General features: G+C 37.6%; 1 pseudogene; it reads right to left on the bottom strand.

Annotated features, from left to right (window-relative positions):
* Nucleotides 1-267: 267 nt before the first annotated feature.
* LOC108662966 (small ribosomal subunit protein eS21-like) lies at nt 268-1,395 on the bottom strand (annotated as a pseudogene).
* Between the last annotated feature and the right edge of the window lie 6,815 nt (nt 1,396-8,210).

Genomic DNA, 8,210 nt, shown 5'->3' with positions numbered 1-8,210 from the left:
CGAATCAAACTTTTACATGTTTATAAGAGTTATCACCTTTAATGTAGAGCTAAGCTAAAGGTGTTCATGAGTAAAACATAAATAAGTTAATACTAGGCCTATCAAGCTCAAAGTCTTGACTTAGTACTAAATTAATAATAATTTGTTTATTAAAATAGAGATGTCATCACTAAAAGGAAGATAGACCATAAAGAAAAATAACAAAATGCTTAAGCTAATTGTTTTTAGCCACATGCTCAATTCAAAATAAACAAACTAAAACGTGTCCTACTGCTGTCACACTTCACCTTTCTTCTTCCGCCAAAGCCTATTGATAACACTATCAGCATCACCCTGCACAGTTGAAGAAATCATTAACTACTGACTTAAACACGACTCAATATCTTGATAAAAAAATCGATGGAACAAATCACAACACGTTAATTAAGAATCTAACTTCTCTATCGCCTATTATTTCAAAACATCCAAAATGAATAACTTCCTAAATGTATCCACCAAGACTTTGTGTCTACAGGCAACTGGACATATACGGTGATATATTGTCTCTTCCAGGTCTTAAAACATGAGTTTCGTCACTACCAAATCTAGTTTGAGACATGAGAATGTGATCAGAAACATTCTTAAAACCAATGCTTTCTCTAAATGAACTTGCAGATTAAACAGATAACAATAGACACTTAACACATATCTCAAATATTTAAAAGTCTTATCATGACAAGGTAACCACAACCATACTATTAACAACGTAAGTTGAATATGCCTCTTGTGATATATTGTTTATTCCAGGTCTTTTAAGTATGAGTTTTGCTACTACTATACCCAGTTTTAGCCACGAGATTGTAATCGAAAACATTCTTACAAGCAATGTGTCCTCTAAGTGAACTTGTAGAGTAATGGATAACAATAGACACTTAAAAGAAATATCTCAAATATTTAAAACGTTAACATGACAAGTTAACCACAAGCATTGCATTAACAAAGCAAGTAGCAAGATTATGCCTATTACACAGGATGTGAATGCAATCCAGCAATAAAACATCACAACAATAATAATTAACAATAACAATCATAGACTTAACAATAGCCTAAAAAACAAACACCAGGCCAATAGAGAACTGACACGAACCTGGGCGCAGACAAAGCCACAAAAGGCAAAAGTGGACTATGAGCTAGTGTATCTACCAAGTTCATCCAAGTGTCCAATGTTGATCTGGACAGAAGCATGATCCTTAGAGGCGATGTGCCTGTTAAAGGCAGAACTGCAACAACAACAACCAACTACAGATAAGTTTCCAACACAAACAAATATTACAATACAAAAACTTAAGTGAAGCAAATTAAATACCATTTCCTTGGGATATAAAGATCCATGTTTTGACCCTCTTCATTATGCATCTTTGCGGATTGCTTAATCGAACAAGAAGCAACATTAAGCTCAAATCACCTAATTCAACAACAATGATTTACATTCATCAAACAAACATGTACCAATAAAAAATGGAAAAGCTAACTATATTTCAACTTCAATTCCCTTATAAACCCTGATTCAAATAATGAAAAAGAATCAAACAAACATTTTAGGGAAAACCTAAATCCTAGTTTAACTTTTACTGTTAGAAAAGTTGAACATACTTACATTAACACTTAAAGAGAACCAAAATTCAACATATGCTTATTAGAACATCAAATAAAATAAAATTAATATCAATTTAGAACCATAAAAAATTAATTTGAAATCCATAAAGGGTACTTGGAAGAGAGAGAATGGTGATAGCAAACAAGATTTTTGTGAGGTTTAGGGTTTTTGTTTGCAGGATTTTATATGTGGGCAAAATCCCTAAAGGTTGAAAATGCCTCGAGCTTAGCATGCTATGAAAAAAATGGCACCGTTTCATGGATTGATGTGGGATTACAATCTCATTTTGTGGATTGGAAATGTATTCAGTTGTTGGGTCTTGGACTTCAACAAATTTATTAAATGTTATGATCTCATTAAACTTAAAATTTTTTAAAAATAAATTTTGTAATTTAAAAATATTTATTTTAAAATATTTTTAAATTTTTATTATTACACATATATTAAATGAAATTTTATGATTAATTGATAATGTATATATAATATACATTGATTGTCAAATCAATGAGCTGACATTATCTTGATGTCTCTAAAGTACAAAAGTTAAAAGTTATAAGAAGGAGAAACTACATTCCATGAGAAGAAATTGAGAATTTCAATTAAGGATTGCTCAAACCTCAAAAAATAATTTGAATGTACAAACTTAACTTTGAGTTAGGAATGCAAATCTAAATTTAACATTTATCGATTGCATAATAAAGATAGCACGACATAATTTAAATGAAAACGTGATTTAATTAAATTTTAATGAACAAATTTAAGAGGAAATTGTGAGAAAAGAACCTCGTGATGAGGTGATTTTAGAAATAACCACCCATATAAAGTTATCTGTTTCTAGCCAAAAAGAAGCATGAGAGACCAAAATACCTTTAAAAACATCATTTCAAATAAATGGTTAACTGTTTGAGCTATCTCCTTCCCGCTAGAGAGAAAATAAAAATAAATGCTCAGCTATTTGAGCTTGGTCATCTTTCTCTCTCAACTCTGCCAAGTCTCTGTTGAGCACCATCGTCGTCAAGTCTCTCAGATTTCTGAACTATACGAGCTCTGTCAACTCTCTGTTGAGCACCATCATCATCGGGTTGTGATCTATCTCTCGACATCTGGCCATATTATTGTAGATTAACAGACCCTATAGCAGAGATGACATCAAAGTACCTGTTATTGGGTTTATTGCTGCAACACACTTAAATTTTTGAAATATTTGGTGTAAATTAGAACATGGATTAGAAACATTGCCCAGAGTTATTACACGCCATGCATCTATAACATGTGTTACCATTATTTTAGCATGTCACGACATTGGTTATATGCATGGCGTGTTACAACATTTAACGTTATATGCATGGCGTGTTACCACATTTTTTGTTATATGCATGGCGTGTTACCACATTTTCCATTATATGCATGGCGTGTTACAACATTTTATGTTATTTGCATGGCGTGTTAGCACATTTTACGTTATATGCATGGCGTGTTACTACATTTTACGTTATATGCATGGCATGTAACAACATGACTGACAAATTTTTGAACACAGCATGTATTGTGTAAAATGATTGACAAATTTTTTTTTTTCAAAATTTTAAGAGGGTTCCAATTGTGCGACATGTGATGAGACACAGTGGTCAGTGGGTGGATGGCATTTACAAGGGTGGTGAGTCAAGAATGCGAGGGGTTAAGAGTGATTTGTCGTTTGCGAGCTTGATGAAGTTGGTTAAAGATGTTGTTGGTGTAAACTTAAAATTTGACGACATTAAGTTACATGCATTGATCAGTACACCCGGAAAGCTAACACGGCCAATTATCAAGGATGATGAGGATGTTACATTAATTCTACTAGAACAGAGGAATGTTTCGGTTGTGTATGTCAGCTTTAAGATATGCAAAACAAATGAACAACATAGTAATCAGCTCAATCAAAATGAGATTTACAATGCTTCATAATTACCACAGCATTCACAAGAGTTTGTGCAGCCCGGTAGATGGACAACATTCACAGAACAGTTGGTTGCACAATTTCGATCAAGATGTGCATCAAACCAATTACTTGCTCATGTCCAACAAATGCAACGATCAGGTGGAACTGTAAAGTATGTAATGCCATTGTTAAATGAAAATAAGACAGTTGAGGACAACAATGTGAGGTTGGAGGGTGACATTGCGATGCTAGAGGATAATACTGCATTTGATGAGGGAAATGAGGATTTGTTCGCTACTGGTGAAGATAGATTTTATGACAATTCAGATGATCGGCTTGAAGAATGGCATGATGACAATTCAGACGATGACTAGCTTTATGACAGTGACATTCCAATTGCAAATAATGTTGAAGGCAAAATGGAACCTGTTGGAGGTGTTGATGTAAGAGATGTTCAGTGTGATGACCCCATATACAATAACCTCATCGCTAGTGAGAACGGGATTTTTTCCCTTGATACATTAGTCAATGACAATTATTAGGCAAGGGAAAAATGCAGGGACATCTCATACGTGGCAAATTGCAAGTGTAGAAAGGTTCTCCTTCCAAACAGTTACCATTGAGGAGTCGACATGTACTGATGATTGCTTATACAAAAGAAGGATGTTTTCGTCGAAGGCTGAGTTGAAACGACTCTGAACATGTTGGTTATAAAGGAGAAGTTTGCGATAAGAGTAAAAAGGTCATGTCAAGGTCGTTATGAGGTTCATTGCAAGGACAAGGCATGCAAGTTCAGTGTCCGTGGAATGAAGTTACCTGACAGAGGAGAATATTGGTAAGTACAGATGTTCCACAAAGTACACACCTATACTGTTGATGGTTTGCTAGGGCGATTTCCAATTACAAGTGCGAAGATAATTGGTGAACTTATGTCACACAAGCTTCGGGCTAATGGAGTCGCATTGAGACCTAAGGACATAATGTGTGAGATGAGGGTTCAATGGGGATTGGAATGCTTGTATGGTAAGGCTTGGCAAGCGAAGGAGTATGCAGATAGGCTTGTTTTCAGTCCATCAGAGGAGTCATTTCAACTACTACCCTCGTATTTTTATATGTTGGAATAAGAAAATCCTATGACAGTGACTACAGTGGCTACTAATAAGGTAAAAAGATTCAAGTATTGTTTCTGGTCATACGAGGCTTGTATTTGGGGGTTTAGGGATGTAATGCGTCCTACGGTTGCAATTGACGTGACACATCTCAAAGGTAGGTTCAAGGGTGTTTTGTTTGTCGCTGTATGCAAAGATGCGAATGAATGCGTATATCCAGTTACGTTTGGCATCGGCCATATTGAGGACGCAGACTTGTGGACGTGGTTTCTTAGCAAGCTGCGTGATGCGGTTAGTTGTCCTGAAAACACTATGTTCATTTATAATCAGCATCTCGGCATTAAGAAAGCAATCTAAAATGCATACCTAGAAGTGCACCATGGTTTATGCGGTTACCACTTGAAAAAAAACTTTAAAAACAAGTTCAAGCGCGACGATATTTGTATGTTTTTCACCCTTGCTCGAGATTGCTATAAGGTGGCCAATTTCAACAGACATATGAACCAGCTATAGTAGATTCACCCGAGATCCCACGCTAACCTTATGAGAATAGGGCCTGAGAGATGGGCACATGCATGTTCACTAGTAAGGCGATCCCAAATGATGACATCCAACATTGCGAAATGTGTTAACCCATGCTTGAAGCATGCAAGACAAATGTCGATCACTGTTTTGATTGAGTTCATCAGAGACGTGTTCCAGCGTTGGTTCCATTACCGATACGAGGAGGCCGTCAAGGTGACCACACCCCTCAACCCTTGGGTTGCCAGGCACTTGAGCCTACGATTCAATGATGCACATCGCTTTGTAGTTACTCCTATCAATCGAGTGGAGTTCAAAGTTAAAGACGAGAAGATGGATGGACTTGTAAACCTGTCCACGAAGACCTGTTCATGTTGTGAGCTCCAAACAGATTTACTGCCATGCAGCCATGCCATTGCAGCAATAAGGTCAGAATATCTTTATTTCTTATTTGAACCCTAATTGACATAGCATTTACATTGTGCTTGAAGATTGAGTTTATTGTATTTTTCAACAAATGCAAATGTGAAGCCATTGAATTTTACGCTAACTACTACAAGACAATCGTTTTGGTGGAGGGTTATTTGGGATCCATTCGGCCGATAAGGCATCCTTGTGAGTGGGACATCCCCCCTCATGTGAAACAAATTGTCGTCTTGCCACCACCTTAGCGAGGCCAAGCGGGAAGACCTAGGAGAAGAAGGATTCCATCGGCTGGTGAAGGCAGTCGAGCACGGAGATGTTCGCAATGCAAGAGATACGAGCATAACAAACTGAATTGCCCATCCCAATTTGCAGTTCCATCCACAAATCCGGCACCATCTCCAAGTGAATTGGCCCCTCCACGAAAACGCCGACCTAAAGCATATTCAAGTTGCAAACAACCTGGTCACACACGTAACAACTGTCCAATACGAAGGACAATGTCTGAAAATGTAGGGTGTGTTGTGGATAAAGACAGCTTGTCCACCTAACTAAATGTGTAACCCATGTGCAATACCTTTCTCACAATTTCCTCTTGCAGTATCTTACATTCATTCATATTTTTTAGTGTTTGTTAGTTTCCTCTTGTAGATGAGTCTTTATTTTGTTTATTAATTTTGTAGATAGATTATTTGAGTATTCATTTCATTTTGTCCGTAGTTTTGAACACTGAATAGACTTGTGAAGTCCCTATACTGTTACCTCATTTCTCACATTTTATTACCATTTGTATTAAACAATTAATGATTTGATTTAATTCCTTTCTATTTCATTTGATTTAACCGTTTTTGTTCTTACAATGAAATTCCTTTCTATTTCATGAGTAATTAAATTTCGCCAATATCGGTTAGTCGACTAAGAGCATTTTGCCTGCAAGTCTTCTGGTGACACGCTGAGTGAATGCAGATTTATGACGTGGCACGCTGACTTGTTGCAATCTTGGCGGGTGACATGGCAGGGGCCAATTGTGGTGACACGCTAAGTGCAAGCAGACTTATGGTATGACACACTGAGTTAATTCAGACTTATGGCATGACACGCTGACTTAATGCAGACTTATGGTGTGACACGTTGACTTCTTGCAGTCTTGGTGGGTGACACGGTAGGGGCCAATTGTGGTGACACGCTGAGTGCATGCAGACTTGGCATGACATGCCAAATTATTGCAGTCTTGTTGGTGACACGGCACAAAATTAATAAAATTAATGAAAGTTTTAAAAACGTACCTGTTATAAGAAAAATAAACTAACATGATATTTTAATTGTTATTTGGGGGATTCTGGCTCTCAGATGCTTATCCATACTCAATATTAAAACCCACTATAAGTGGTCGCAGCTGCATTACATCACAAAGACTCTCCAAGAGACGGGGGAGTACAATGCAGTGAAGCGTACGTGCTTCGTAATGCTCCTGGACATCTATCCACAAGCTTCGTCTATCAAACTTTGACCTTTCTTGCACGGTTGAGTTGATTGTAGCCCGATACAGTTTTCCTAGTACCCTAAGGGAAGCATACATGGGTTTGTCAACCCTCTGCATGAAGTCTAGAAACTGCCTTGGTTTCAGAGATCGAGGCATCTCAGTTGGTGCTCCTATCTTTGCAAAATCAACAGCCATATAGTGAAGAGTTGTCAATTCTAGGTCCATGATTCGAGGTCTCGATCTAGCCTAGAATAACATATGTGATTATCAAATAACATATCTGTGTTTGCAGTGCCCACAACTGCAAATAAACAAATAAAATGTTGTGATTATCGAATAGGAAAAATTATTATACAAATATAAAGCAAAAATTAGCAGTTGTTCACTGACATGCTCAGATGACTCTAACTTCTGAAATGCCTTGTAGAAGTCTTTTGGCTTCTGATTGCAATTCCATCTGCACATTCGTGGGTAGACATTGTCCTTCGAACTAGAGGGGGTAACTATTTTTCGGAGGGCTGAAATTGCCTCCATTGCCCAGAACTACAAGTCAAATGAAACCATTATCAGACCGTAAATCATAAACGAGTGTAGCCATAAAATATTTTTTCAAAAGAAAACTGAAAAATGTTACATGATAGTACCTATATCACCAATGTGAATCCATAAATGTTGTAGCGTAACCGAGTTTCCTTTATCACGCTTGAGTCAGGCACTTCGAACCCCTTCAAAAGGTAGTCCAAGGTCAGCTTCCAAACATAGTGCCCCCATAGGAAGACATTCCAAGCGTCAATGTCCTCCACCAATGACAGCAACCAAGGCGTCACCCGTCTATGGTAGTCTTAACCTAATAAAATGTTATTCGCGATCAAGACGAGTGCCATCTTGGTCGCGTCTCCTGGTCATTGGAAGTTGCCCCCGCAGAACGTATCAAGCAAAGCCTGCAACTTAACACTCTCCTGTCCGTTCCAGTATATGGCATGAATTCAGTCCGCAGCAACCTTGTACAGTAGTCTGAACACATCGGGCATTGGACCAAATTTCAGCCCAGTGATAAGGCAGAACTCCTCCTTTGATAGCCGCACCTTGCACTTGCCAATGGCAAATCATAGCTCG

Source organism: Theobroma cacao, chromosome 7 (genome assembly GCF_053813885.1).
Source record: "Theobroma cacao isolate CCN51 chromosome 7, ASM5381388v1, whole genome shotgun sequence".
Lineage (NCBI taxonomy): Eukaryota > Viridiplantae > Streptophyta > Magnoliopsida > Malvales > Malvaceae > Theobroma > Theobroma cacao.
This window is presented reverse-complemented; position numbering and strand designations above follow the sequence as displayed.